The sequence below is a fragment of the Balearica regulorum genome, chromosome 2 (assembly GCF_011004875.1).
Source record: "Balearica regulorum gibbericeps isolate bBalReg1 chromosome 2, bBalReg1.pri, whole genome shotgun sequence".
NCBI classification, from domain to species: Eukaryota; Metazoa; Chordata; class Aves; order Gruiformes; family Gruidae; genus Balearica; species Balearica regulorum.
The window spans coordinates 43,674,348-43,689,808 of record NC_046185.1 but is presented as its reverse complement, the minus strand read 5'-3'; positions in this window follow the sequence as shown (position 1 = coordinate 43,689,808).

Genomic DNA, 15,461 nt, shown 5'->3' with positions numbered 1-15,461 from the left:
AAAAAAAAAAGAAGAAAAAGAGTCCCGGGATTTTTCCATTACTTCTACATTGCCCTTTAGAGAGGGCAAGTCCATTTTTCATGAAGTGTTACTAGTGAAAGTAAATAAATGAAGGCTAGTTCCATCTGCCTTTGGGCAATTTTTGAATAGCAGCATCTTGAAATCATTATTTTTATATACAACTCCCCTAACTAACACCTAGAAATACCAGAATCCAGGCAGGGATTTTTTCCTGTGGCCATCCTTGCACAGGCAATGGCTTCTGGTGAAAGTCATCCACCAGTCTTAGGACCAGACTGTCCACCAGCCACCTGAAGCCCATAGAGCCCTATCATGAAGAGTCAGAGCAAGGGAGACTCACAAAGATACATTTAAGACCTTGGCCTCCCCTAAGCCTTTCCCAGCAGGTCGCATTGTGGTCAGCAGGGTCCTGAGTCCTGTGGATCAGAAGGCAGCACAGACCTTTTAGGTAATAATAATATGTGTAGTTAGCCTGCTATAGAAGCCAGAAGTCCATTAACTTCATTATGGAGCTTGACCTCACGGTCATGGAGCAACCACTCGTGAGCCAACTTCTGCAAGTTTTTAAGTTAAATGAATCTAATGTTTTAGCAAGGGTAGGATTTTGCAGGTAGCACTGGCAGAGTCCTGAGTGAGCAGAAGCCTCAGAAGCTCATCTGATGATCTTATATATTTGGCCTGTTAGACTTCACTCAGTCACACTTTGTACATACCAGTTTTTTAAAATCACAGTAGTTGAAAAGTTAAGTAGTTGCAAACAAGTAAACGACTGCCAGCAAAACATCATCATGGTCTCCCCATCTGTGCAAGATGGAAGTTGTTCACTGACTGGGAGATAGGAACTGAGCCACCAGCTACTATCCAGACAGAATCATTTGCCAGGATAAAGAGCTGCAAAACCTTGCAACAGCACGTGGGGTTTCATTCCACAGAGGCCCAACTGAGGAAAGGACAATGTAAGAAAAAAACTTCACCTTTTGCAGGTTTGTCTAGGGGACTCAGCTCCAGCCCTGTAAGAGTTTGACTTGAGAACCTGCTTGGATGGCTGTAATGTAGAAACCTCCATGAAGTCAAATCAGAATGAGAATTTTAGGCATCGTCTTTTTCATTTCATTGCTCTGCACCTGTCTTTGAATGATGGAGCAGATTTCTTAAACTTTCTCTTCATTTTCTTTCTTAAACGTTCTATCCTTACTTTTAAGTTTGTCTAGAGTTGAGACTAGTTTGGGATTGGCTGACAGTGCTCAGGCATCCCAGCCTTGGATAAGTTCCCAGCATGCTAAATGCAAAGTCAGGAGTTGCCAAGGTATCACCCAGAGCCCTCCACCACGTCATCCCAACATACCTAGGGTGCAGGGGAGAGGATCTGGTAATTATGCAATTTCCCTTGGAAAAATGACAAAGATGTTTTACACATACATTTTGGAAATTATATGGGGGTTTTTTCTCCCTCTATTTTTAGGAAAGGTTATGCAATTTGTGTAATGGAGGGTACAGGTGATAACAAAAACGTCTTCTGTGAAATAAATCACATCATAGTTTGTTTAACAGCCTGGAACAGAGTGAACAGAGATCAAGAAAGGAAGGAATTTATCTTGTGCTCATTGATCAGCAAAGATTATTATAATTAATTATTATAACACAGCTATTTAACAAGGTACATTGTAATTTATGCACTCATGTCCCAGAGCACAGCTGAAAATTTCCCATCAGAAATTTTTTGACTGAAGAAAATGAAAGGTGCAACAGGAACCATTTGATTTAATGTCAGGAATTTACTGAGATGGGAATGTGTATTTGAATGAGCCACATTTATTTTAAGAATCCACATTTGTTGCTCATTCATCTCAGGATAAACATTGCCAAAAGTGATTCAACTCATGCCAAATATTGGCTGGCTGGTAACAGCTGAAACACAGGTTCATTCAGCAACATTGGGCTTAGCTGCCTGCACTGGGACCTTCGGGCAATCGTAGTTGCTCCAGAGCATCAGTTCTGCAATGGTATGTAGGCAAATGGTGATGACAGCTTTAGGGTGCAAGTTTTAGGATGCAAGTCCAAGACTGATGGTAAAAGTTAGTTAAGAACTACACTTTAAAAACTGAAACATGTCCTCAGAAAAAACTGTACATACTGGGGGGGGGGGGGGGGGGGGGGAAGGGAAAGACCTGAACAGACTTACTGCTAATACGTGAAACAGTGATTTATGGAACACACCATGCATCTGGCTGCTTTCATGCCACCCCAGCAGTACAGCACATGGCAGAACATCTTGCTATATGCTCACAGCGATCTCCCACTCTTCTTTGGGACCACAGTAAATATAGCAGAGCTCTGGAAAAATTCTCTTGATTCATCCATCATGTGGAAAATGTAAGAGTTTTAAACTACCACAAACTTTCAATATCTAATTGCTTTATTCTTCAGCAATGTGTTTTTCCTCCAGCAGCTGCAAATGCTCACAGCAACTTATTCTGCATATATAGCTAAATTGTTCCTGTCTCTTGGCTTTCCAAGCTTAAAATGGATCCTGCTGATCTGCATTACCATTTAAAAGAAACACAGCCACATATTTCTCTTTTTAAATGTTCTTGGTTCATGTCACAGTCCAGTCCTTTCTTCATCTTTACTGAAAATGAGGTCTGCATAGGTGTCATCAATCTCTCTGGTAAAAAAACTGATGTGAAGAAATCAGCTCACATGACTGATGGCACTTACTCTGTGGCGGTACCATTTTCCAGCAGGCTTTTTGCAGGCCGGTCACTACAAAATGCACTGCAGGTTGTTTTTGTTCATCTCCGGCCTCATGCTCTTCAATTTTTCCCCTTTCCTCTCTTTTTCGAATTCCAGCAAGGCACTATTAACACTCCTTGATTTCAGTGGGTTGGTCTCACCATTTTTGGCAAGATACTTGCTGAGATCAATTAATCTTTTCCTACTTGAGTAGTCTATTTAATCATAGTTTTAAACATTTGTTTCCCCTTCCTTTTTCCTCATTATGTTCAGGGACTGAAGTACTGTGATACTGTAGTCTCAAACTCAAGCTTATATTTCCCTCAAGGACTCTTCTTTAATAACATTGTTCAGAATCCGTATGTTTGTTTCATTGTGTTCCCTCCCACAAAGTTGTTTATCTGCATTTTGAAAATTATCCTCTAATTGTTAGTTACACTGGCGTTTATAATCTGCAGTAAGAGGTTCTGTAAGGAAGCTTCCGTATCTGTAACCAGCAGAGTTTCCAGTTTTTGTCTTCTACGGTAATAAAACTACACCCATGATTTATCATGAGATCTTTTCTCTTGCACCTATCTTCCTTTATATCATCAATAGCATAAAAATAATACACAAGACAGATCTCAGTTGTTGTACTTTAAAGCAGGACTCGATCACTCCAGCGTTCCCAATCGCCACTCACCGTTAAAGCCATCCCTCACCCGCTCTTCCCCCACACTTGAACAGCTATCCAGCAGTTTAAACTCATTTTAAACTCTGTGCCAGCAATTTTTTAAGAAACCTTCCTTAAGACTGGCTGAAATGTTGTCAAAAGAAAATGGTTGCAAGCCAGCTTTCTACATAGGCAGCTAAAAAAATGACAGCCAGATGTCAAGCAGAACTGTCTGTTAAAAAGGGGAGAAACAAGCCCTGATGGGAATGGCTGGCTGGCTTCAGAGAGGTGGGTAGCTCTCTGATCATTTAATTCTGATTAAGTAACCCTGCAGAAGAACAGCAAAATTAATTGTATTTCTAATTCCTCTCAGAATGGTAACAAAAAGCCGGATAAAAGCCTACTGAAATATTAATTAATGTCGCATTTCCTCACAAGATATTAATGCACATGTAAGAGATGGTCACAAGGGTAAGTCCCTGTGGTCACTGGACTGGCTGAACCCTGGGTGTTTCAGCTGGTGGGAAAAAGACTTAAAAATATCTTCTGTTTGGTTTTGAGGTAAAGATCTGGAAAGCCATTGAGTTTGGCTTCCTTTAATTTAGAACCCCACAATGTTGTTTAGAATTGCATTTTAAATTCTATTTCTTCATCTATAAAAATATTATCTTTGTAATATTTCATGATAGTTGATAATAATCCAGAACATACAGAGCTATTACCGGAATATTCAGATATGATATTGTTGTAATATTCTTTATTCTCATCGCACTTTTAAAGTGATTAAAGGCAGACATGTTTCATATGAAATAGCACCTTGTCTTTTCTAAATTATAGCATCATTTTCCGTATTGCCATGAAACATTTCCAGGATGAAAATGATCCTCTCAAAAGCCTTTTCACTGAAGCACTCACATTGGGAGTGCCAGATTTATGTTCAAATACTTGTTGCAGTGAGTGGGACAATTGCAGAAGAAAAGAGTGAGAGAGGCTCATCGCAGAGTATTCAGGAGTTTTGTAATTGGCACGTTTCCCTAGGACGCAGATCCTCGCTCATAATCAAGCAGAATAGAAAAAGATTTCCCTCCAGCCCAAGAAGCACATTATCCACTGGTCCACTGGTTTGAGGGATCTAATTGACACGTGCATACAGTCTTGCAGTCTCAGAAAGTATGTTCTAGGACGACTTTTTGTAACTGGAAAAGAATATTACACCAGACTGAGCTCCACAAGCAAGGTAGACCTGGTTTAACAATTGTACTAGCTGCCATTTAGCTGTGGTCTGCTCGGCAGGCATAACACAAATGCAACAGCACTGTCTAAACGTTGGCCACTGGCCCCTGCTATCATCCATAAGACCCCTCTTGGACTTCAACAGTATTCATAATGAGGTGAAGAGCGGTGGGGGTAGTGCATCAGTGCTGCAAAAGCAAGCACAAAACTTCTCAGTTCTGCGCAGAGAATCTCCATATGGCTCCCCAAGTGACTTCTGCAGATAACAAAATAGCATAACAAGTAGGGTCCAAGCCTGGCAAACCAGCAGCCTGAGCTGGTTAGCAGGGAGCTGCCACATGAATTGTGCTCCTGTTGCCTTTTGACTGTTTCTCCATTCCCTGGAAAGATCCTCCAAGGAGAGGAGTCTTCCCTGCGCAGCGTGTTTGAACACGTTAGGGCTCGCAGGAAATGCTGCGGTCACAGCAACTGCTATAAACATTGGCTGGAGATTGTCCAGTGCATTGCTTGAAAATTTCTATTCCAAAACTTTTCCTAAAAATATGTCAAGTTAAACAACGTTCGTTGCTAAGAAAGATTTTGTGGTCCCCCGCTGTAATATCCTGCTGCAGAATAGGGGCCTCCCCAGCTCCTCCATACCAGAATGAACAAGATTCTGAGAAGGTCTTCTTGATTAAAGCATCAACCAGGGCTGTGAGAAATAGTTTTACATACCTGATCTAAAAGAAGGCCTTTAACAGAAATACCCACGTCCCAAGTAACCTCTGGATTACCAGCTTCACCTTTTCCTAGAAAGGCGAAGGGTTCATTCCTGTGAAGAATAAGAACATATTTCATTTCTAAAAACTAAAGAAGCTTTTCACACAACATTAAAAGTAGTCAGTGAATTGAAATGGTCTGTATGGGTGTGTATGGTTGGGAGTAGTTCTGACAGTACATAGTTAGAACATATCAAATATTTTTTACTAAGGACACTGGAAACATTACCTAAAATGGGCATTAAAAATGTATGCTTATGTAAATATATTAAGATAACTATGGGTCTAATGATAGACTTAAACAGCTAGCTTATTAGATTTAGGGACACTTCAGAATAATCTTAAAATTAGCCTGAAATCCTGTTTAGTTCAGAATTAATAGTTTATCCATAAATCACTCATATTTCAAACCACTGAATATTATTTTAAAAGCATAAAAGTAGCTTGAGAGCCTAAGTACCACTGATTTCGAAAGAAACTCACATTTCTAATACCTAAGCTTTTATAGAAGTAAATCTAGATCCATAAATCATTTAGGCTTTTTTGAAAACATAAGCTATCTATTATAACGAACACATATGTGATTAAATGATTATGCTCTTTTCTTATCCCAAAGTTGTTACAACATGCAGGGAAAATATAGTCATGTTTCTATACAATACATAGGCATTACTGCTTGTTCTGTTAACAAAATAATGTTTATTTTGACAGAAGCTGCTGGGAAACTCGTGAATACCCTAATCTTACTGCCTACCCATTCCTCTGCTAAAGATTTTGATGACTCTGACAACACACGCAGCTCCAAGAACACCGAGACGTTTTTAAAGATCAGCAAATTCCTTTCCCCTCTGTTTAACCCCCTATATATCTATTTATCCTCCTCCATGAGAGGAGGTTTGAAGGGTGTGCTCTGTGCACCTGTGGGGTTTGGGTGTATTTTGGGTGAAGACTTCTCCATGTCACACTTGTGACTTTGGGGTGGGGTTGTTAAGGAGGTGGACAGCAAGCTGTCCCGTAAAGAGCTGGCCCTTGTTTCTCTCTGCTCCACCCTAGGGTCTCTGGGCAGGAGGCAGCAACCAGGCTGAGGTCCCCAACCCACAGCGACACCTCGACAGGCTGCTGGGGTGCAGAAACAGGTGGAGCAGCACACGTGCGTGGTCACAGCACACCCAGACCCTGCTGTGCTGATGTGCACAGCATATGCTTTGCTCAAAAAGTGATGGGTCACAAGGGGCTAGGGTACATCTCCAACTCCCTCCCAGTGTCTCAGCCCACCCAGGTGAGAGCCTCCCTTCCTCTTTAATGCATGATGCCAAGGAGGCAAAATATCATCAAGGCTAATCAAGGTTGTGGCACATGTGTACATATGTCCTGAGAAGGAGGGGGGGAACACAGCCTTCATAAAGGTCTCTAAATTGTCTGCTAACAATTCTGCAATCGCATCATTCCCCATTTCCCCACCAGCACCACCCCATTTACTCTCCCCTCCTCTCCAAGCCAGCTCTTAATCATGAATAAAATGCTACGAGAAGCCCTCAGTTTTCTAAAGCATCCTGTGTTCCTGCCTAAATAAGCTGCTTTGGCTTCAGCTATAGCAGCTGCGGTTTGCACTATTCAGCCCTTCAGGGTGCTCCGGCTCGGCAAAACACACTCTGAATAAAAGGGCAAGAGATGTCTTCCTCATGGTAAAAGGAGAGCTGCCCACTTGCCTCGGAGAAAAGTCAGGTGCTCTCAGAAACTCTCTACTAACACACACAAGTCTTAATCCAGGGCTAACTGTGAAATATTTTGCCTTCTGTATTACACCTCACCCCATATGTTTTTACAGTGAATGGGTTTTAAATGTCTATTCATTACCCCGGGATTGTGCTATATGGCCACTGGGCATACGAAGACTCAAGGTCTCATGCTGCACAGCACCGGTGGTTTCAGATTCTTTACGATACCCAGAGGAAAACTGCTAACCCACTGTCACGCACCACAAGGTCTGGTTCTCTGATGACCTTCCCCCTTTTACTGCCAGCAGACAGAAGCAGCACAAATTGTGCAGAACCCAGGGGAGGGGGGAAGAGGCATTTCACATGACTCATTTTGCTGCCCCAGCAAACACAAGAGGTGTCAGTGACAAGAGGCTCTGGAGCTCCACTCATAAATTTTGGTGTAGAATTGCAGCAGTTTGGGCACTCGTTTTGGCTTTAGGTAACTTTAAATTATTGCATAATCACATTGTGGGGGGTTTGAGCTACAGTGGACATTCATAGGAGCTGGAGGGTCTCATCCAGCAGAAGAAATGAACAAAAATGTAGAGAAACAAGCAAAATACAGAGGCTCTGTTGTTCCCCGGTCTTACATCACAGAAGTGCTAATTATAATAATTTGATGTCGCCCAGATTGTAACACTCCATCAAGTTAATGAATTTTAGCATGGTGACAAATTATTTTTCCTTCTAAGTAGGCTGTACAGTATTGTCCTTTCAGTGAAATGATTTTAAATCATTAAAATTTCAATTAAATTTAAGAGAAAAAAAATTGCATGTGAAGTATGTGAGTATTTTGAGAAAGCTTTCCCAATGTTTCAGCTATTTAAAAACCACAGGCAGTTAATTTCTGTTAACCAGTCCTGCCGCTCACAATCACACCTAAAACATGCAAATCACATCATTCTTTATACATCTATACATCATCCATAGCACCAGATTGTGCAAAACACTCTTCTTAGAATCAAGGAGGTACTCGGATTTGAATGCATCATTTCTGCATTTTCAGAGCACGAAAACATGCTGATGAATGAACAACCCCACAGCTGCAGAAACAAATGGTGTTTTTCCTCCTGACTGCCTCCACCAGCATCCTCACAGATGACTTGCGCACCATTTTTTCTGAATTACTGAAACACCCTGCCTGTACAACCATATGCATATTGATGTTCTGCTGTTGTCAGATGCTTACACTGCAGAACTTCTAATTACGGAATTGGACGCTGCCTAGATGATGGTCTGTCAAATTAATAAATTATAACTCCGTTATTTATGGCACCACAAAACCCTGTTGTGGTTTGGGGAGGGGGGTTAATGATTTTGATTCAGAGCATAAAGGATGTTAATGAGTTTCTCATAGACACAAAAAGTAGTATGACTTCAGAAAAAGACTTCTGGGCAGATATTTATAATGCTTCCAGGGGCTCATACAAAGAATGCAGCTTCTTTTAGGCATGAGTCAAGCGTTTGCTCTTTTATATTGTGTCTGCTTTAGGTAGAAATAACCAAAATAAAAGGAGGCAAATGATGAAATGACTTGGGGGACACAGACCCAAGTCCTTAATTACAAGCAGTTTGATCGAGGTCCGTAAGGTTCTGAGCACTTCTTGCAATGGGTGTGAAGGAGAGCTGGAAGGCATCCAGCACCTTGCAGGGCTAAATTCTGCTGGATAGTTTCTGCTAAACTCACAGCAGCAACTGGAGTAACCGCTGCCGACAGTGAATGATCGTATATCACTGCAGGCCAAGTTCATCTTTGTGAAAAATAAAATTAATGGCTTTTCAAGTCCTAACCTACATGAATTTCTGCAATTTTTGTCTTTTTTTTTTTTTTTGTAATGTAATCTTATGCAAATTATAAGGATCCTCTCCTTCCTGAGTGCAAGAAAGATTAGATTTTTAATTTCATCAGCTACAGTGGAAAAATCTAATAAGTGCTTTTTATTTAATTAAGTTTCAAATTAATTAACTTGAAGGAAATAATTGCACCATCACTTCTGTTTTACATTAGCAAATAAGGGAAAGGAAGAAGAAAAAAAAAAAATTTGTGATATAATGTGCACAGGATGGATGAATGGATTGGTCTTAAAATTTATGAACTAGGAGCTAAAGGTCGTTAAACAAAAGAACAAATAATCCCCTCCTGTTTCTTAGGTGACGATGGTGGATCTATGAACCAAAACTCCAAGGACAATGGGACTCCTCCAGTAGGGAGAAGCAATGCCAACCCTGCAGCCACCAGTGCCCCCGTGCTGAAAGGCTAAACGCCTGTCTACATGTCTAAGACCTGACCCTGAGTATAAGTTTTTAAATTCTCTGATCCTTTCTCAGGCTTTGTGTCTGTCACAGGGAGCAGCAATACTTAGGACAAATGCATCTCTGATGTTATTACTGAATCAGTTTTCCCATTTCAGTGTGCAATTCTTTATCTTGAATGCACAGCAAGAACACAGTATATCCAAAAGGACCAGTGCCAAATTCCATGCAATTCTACTGGTATACTGCATTGTAAATAGATGTGTACTTAAGACTGTTGTAAATATTATAAACACCTACATGTACATATAGTTGACAGCCAGAAGAGACAAATTAAGATCAGATTTAATATATTAGCTGTAGCCAGATGACTGGAAATCATCCAAATATAAGATAATGGTGTATGTTTGCAAAGCAGCCTTGCTTATCCGACATACGTTCAATTTACTGCTGTAGCAGCCAGAGCATTGCTTTAGAGCCTTGCAGAGCTGCAATCCCACAGCTGCGGAAGTTGCTGCATCATTGAGCCCTGGTTGCAGAATTGCATTCCCAGATTTCAGCTTTCATTTAAGCCACTGACACACTTGCCCCAGACATTCTTCTGGAGCATCGGAGTGATGGAGAAAATACTGGAAAGGTGAATAACTAATTGCCCTGGGCTTTTCCTAAGAAAAGATCACTACCATTTTTCTGGTATTCTTCTTCTTAATCACTTATGAAAGGTAAATGGAAGACGTAAACATCTTGTTAATTCCTGTAGGACAAAACCAGATTTCACTCTACACATTTTAGTTGCAGCATTGTCTATATACTGCAGGATTCCATGTTTAAAGAAAAAAAGAAAATCAGTTCAAAATGGTGTATGCAATGTGTGTTTTGCTTCAGTGACTATGACCTTTAAAGATATTCAAGCTGCTGTTTGATCTAACATTTCAACAGCAAATACATTTTAATGCGCAGAGGACCATTCTCAAAGTTCACAAAACTGCTTGCATAGATGAAAAAAGGAGCTAAAAGACTGTAACAGGAAAAAATATAGCTGTAGGTTCACTCCAGGTATAAAATAGCCTGAAACCAGCACATTTGCTCATATAGAGTCTGACATCACACACTTCAGATCACCCCACCTCCAGAACAGCATGCTTAGTTCAAGCAGCTTGGTTCAAAGTTCACATAAATCACTAGGAAACCTTCCAATACTTCAATGGACTATTTCATAGAACCATAGAATGTTTTGGGTTGGAAGGGATCTCAAAGATCATCTAGTTCCACCCCCCCTGCCATAGGCAGGGACACCCTCCACTAGACCATGTTGCCCAAAGCCTTATCCAACCTGGCCTTAAACACTTCCAGGGAGGGGGCCTCCACAACCTCTCTGGGCAACCTGTTCCAGTACCTCACCACTCTCACAGTAAAGAATTTCTTTCTAACATCTAATCTAAATCGATCCTCCTTCAGCTTGAACCCATTACCCCTTGTCCTGTCACTACGCTCCCTCATAAACAGTCCCTCACCATCTTTCCTGTAGGCCCCCTTCAGAAACTGGTAAGCTGCAATTAGATCTCCCCGGAGCCGCCTTTTCTCTCGGCTGAACAACCCCAACTCTCTCAGCCTGTCCTCACAGGAGAGGTGCTCCAGCCCTCTGATCAGCTTCGTGGCCCTCCTCTGGACTCGCTCCAACAGCTCCATGTACTGGGGCCCCCAGAGCTGGATGCAGTACTCCAGGTGGGGTCTCACAAGAGTGGAATAGAGGGGCAGGATCACCTCCCTCGACCTGCTGGTCACACCTCTTTTGATGCAGCCCAGGACACGGTTGGCTTTCTGGGCTGCAAGTGCATGCTGTCGGCTCATGCTGAGCTTCTCATCCATCAACACCCCCAAGTCCTTCTCCACAGGGCTGCTTTCAATCCATTCCTCGCCCAGCCTATAGTCGTGCTTGGGATTGCGCCGAACCACATGCAGGACCTTGCACTTGGCCTTGTTGAACTTCACGCGGTTCACACGGGCCCACCTCTCCAGCCTGTCAAGGTCCCTCTGGATGGCATCCCTTCCCTCCAGCGTGTTGACCACACCACACAGCTTGGTGTCATCAGCAAACTTGCTGAGGGTGCACTCGATCCCACTGTCCATGTTGCTGACAAAGATGTTAAACAGTACCGGCCCCAGTACCAACCTCTGAGGAACACCACTTGTCACTGTTCTCCACTTGGACACTGAGCCATTGACTGCAACTCTTTGAGTGTGACCACCCAGCCAATTCCTTATCCACCGAGTGGCCCATCAAATCTGTGTCTCTCCAATTTAGAGACAAGGATGTTGTGCAGGACAGTGTCAAATGCCTTGCACAAGTCCAGGTAGATGACGTCAGTTGCCCTTCCCTTATCCACCAATGCTGTAACCCCATCATAGAAGGCCACCAAGTTTGTCAGGCACAATTTGCCCCTAGTGAAGCCGTGTTGGCTGTCACCAATCATGTCATTTTCCATGTGCCTGAGCATAGCCTCCAGGAGGGTGTGCTGCACGATCTTGCCAGGCACGGAGGTGAGACTGACTGGCCTGTAGTTCCCTGGGTCTTCCTTTTTTCCCTTCTTAAAAATGGGGGTTATGTTTCCCCTTTTCCAGTCAGTGAGAACTTCGCTGGACTGCCAGGACTTCTCAAATAGGAAGGAGAGTGGCCTGGCCACTTCATCCACCAGTTCCCTCAAGACCTGCGGATGCATCTCATCAGGTCCCATGGACTTGTGCACCTTCAGGTTCCTTAGATATTCTCGAACCTGATCTTCTCCTACAGTGGGCAGTTCTGCATTCTCCCAGTCCCTGCCTTCTGTGACCTGGGCAGTGTGGCTCAAGCATTTGCCAGTGAAGACTGAGGCAAAGAAGACATTGAGTACCTCAGCCTTCTCCATATCCTGGGTAATCAGGTCACCCATTTCATTCTGGAGGGGACCCACATTTTCCCTCATTCTCCTTTTATCATTAACATACCTATAGAAGCTTTTCTTGTTGTCCTTAACATCCCTGGCCAGATTTAACTCTATCAAGGCTTCGGCTTTCCTAACCTGATCCCTGATACAAGCAATCATTTATCTCCACTGGAGCTGTACTGCAGACAAAGCTCCCAGCTAAAGCCATCATCTTCATTTTTAGACAATAAAACAAACCAACCAAAAAACCCTGTGCTTGCAGGATTATTTTTTTAAGGTAGAATTTGCCTTTTTTTTTTTTTTCTGCCCTGGCAATCTGTGAACACTCAGTCCTTTTACCCCACATCTCCTGGTCAGTTCAAGCACAGATAGGGCTTAAACTAAGCAGCATGTGCTATGCCAGCACCAGCCACGTGTTGATGGATGTCTCTGCATCTTCAGTGCTGCCAGTGTTGCCGCTAGCTTAGACAGCTAAAGGTCTCCGATGGACCCAGAGGGCACAAATTCCTTCTGGGCTTTTGGTCTATCATTAGGAATACCTGAACTGAGGTCTCTTCAGTTAGACCAAAGCACCATGGAGTATGCCAACACTGTACATACCAGTGCCTTGGATGGCTGCCTCTGTACCTTTGGCTGCCAGTGTTAGGATGAGTTCAGATTGCTCAAGGTCTCAGGTAGACCCAGAGGAACAATTTCCTTTTGGACTTTCGGTCTGTCACCAGCAGTATCTGAACTGATGCATCTTCAATTAGAAAAGAAGCGCTATGAACAGAACAGTCTCTACAAAATATTATCAGTTTGGGGCTTTGTTTTTTTTCCCCTTTGCCTAAAATAATGCACATAGATTACTGAAAGGCCATGAGACCCCTCCTATTTATCTCAGCTTCTGAGATAAGAAGCTAGGTGGATTGTTTCTTTTTCCTAGGTCTAGTGGCATAATACTGCTTTAATCTCTCCAGCTGGGCAACTGCTGGTTTTATGGATGATGTTTATCTTTTTCTGCTGTTGCATTATTTAAACATTCTGTCACAGACAGTGGCACTCAGGCTAAATATTTTAAAAATCAATAAAACAAAACCCCTTCAAAATGTTACTTGTGTGGGGAAGGTTTATCATGACATGATTTCACTTCTACAGCAGCCAACCTTACTGATATTCTGTTTATGCTTGTAGACATTTGCAGCTAAAAGTGAGCTTCAGAAAAATATACTAATGAAATATTGGCAAGTATACTGGAAATTATTCATCGAACAATTCATCAAATTATTGAGCTCAATTCCATTTCAAAAAAATATTTTGGAAAATTTAGGAGCTACAACACAGCATACGAGGAAAATGAGACCAAAAATCCAACTCATCCTTGGACCGATGCTCCTTTACCCTGCTTTCTAATAGGACAGACCAGGTTCAAGACCAGGTTTCATTGAAGGGTCCGAGAAAGCTTTCCTTGACTTCAGTATAAAACTCTGCTTCTATTGAGTATGGATTTGAATTATTGCTGTCTCTCAAGACCTAAAAAGTAATGAACATATTTGTTTTTAAAGAACACGTCCACAGTTTTTCACAAGAATTGACTCAGTGACCAATGCAGCTACTGGTGTTTTTACGTATTCCAGGAAGAAGCTTTCACAGCTGGAAAGAAAGAAAAGAAAGGGAAAAAAAAAAAAATGAGTCTCTGCTTTTATTCTCACAGAAGGGCAGCAAGAGCAAGCGTGCAAGTGCTTTCTAGCTAAATACTAACGGGTCAAAGGTAAAACAGCAAAAATACTTCTCTGGAAAACTGCTTTGAATGCCTATAGTGTTTCTTGCTCCCAGGAATAATCTTGCCGCCATGCCATGCTTCACTGAGTTGTGTGGAGACTTCCTGTCAGCATCTCTGCAGGATACAGTAATACCAACATGGAGATGGCTCCAGGAGGGAAACTAAAGGTCTGAACATACAGAGCACTAACAATTGTGGGGGGAAAAAAAAAGGAAAAAAAAGATAATTTCTTCACCCGAGAGGCAGTTATACTGCAGGATTCTGTCACAGGATGTTGTAACTATCAAGAGCTGGGTTCAAAAGGGTGCTGGACAAATTTGTGCAAAACAAATTAAACCTGATACAGCAACAGCATGATAGGAATAAAATGAGTCACTAAGGGAGCCATAAAATCACATTTTAGTTATTACACCATAACTTCTCCAAGCAGGCCAGTCCTACAACATATCAAACTTCACTGACAAAAAGCTCTGTTTCCCAGAAAACCCCAAACGACAACTCTCACAACATATTTTTCCAAGTCCTACTGCCAGGAGCCCCTAGATAAATAATGTCCCAAGTCATTCATAGCATAGTCATCTTCCCCCAGGTATTTATCCAAAGAATGGGGCTCAAAATATCCACAGAGCTATTCAGTGCTTTGGCAGTAAGTTAAAATATTTATTGATTTAGCTTTCGAACAGACTCAAGTGTTCAGCCTGTTATCTAGCATGAAGGTACATATCCCCTTCTTAAATCCTGCCAGGAAAGTAAAGGATTTCTGCCAAACTAGTTTATTGCTATTCTCTTTCCCCAATGGCCATCAATACTAGAGACCTGTACATCAACCTTCTGTGCAGGGACTGATTTTATCCTCCAGTCTGCTACAAATGTGGTGAGAGTGGCTGGTGTCTTCCTGGTGGACCTGTTTTTCTCCCGGAGTAATGCTAGGAACGGAGCACCCTCTTCACCCTAATCCAACTAAATATTTATAGCCAATATTCTTCCTGCAAACTGCATGTGTACATATTTTTAGGTGAGAGAAGCAACCATTCCAGAGAGAGGTACCAGCAATGCCACCAGATGTTGGAGCGAGTCCAGAGGAGGGCCACGAAGCTGATCAGAGGGCTGGAGCACCTCTCCTATCAGGACAGGCTGAGATAGTTGGGATTGTTCAGCCTGGAGAAAAGGCGGCTCCGGGGAGATCTAATTGCGGCTTACCAGTACCTGAAGGGGCCTACAGGAAAGATGGTGAGGGACTGTTTATCAGGGAGTGTAGTGACAGGACAAGGGGTAATGGGTTCAAGCTGAAGGAGGGTTGGTTTAGACTACATATTAGAAAGAAATTCTTTACTGAGAGGGTGGTGAGGTACTGGAACAGGTTGC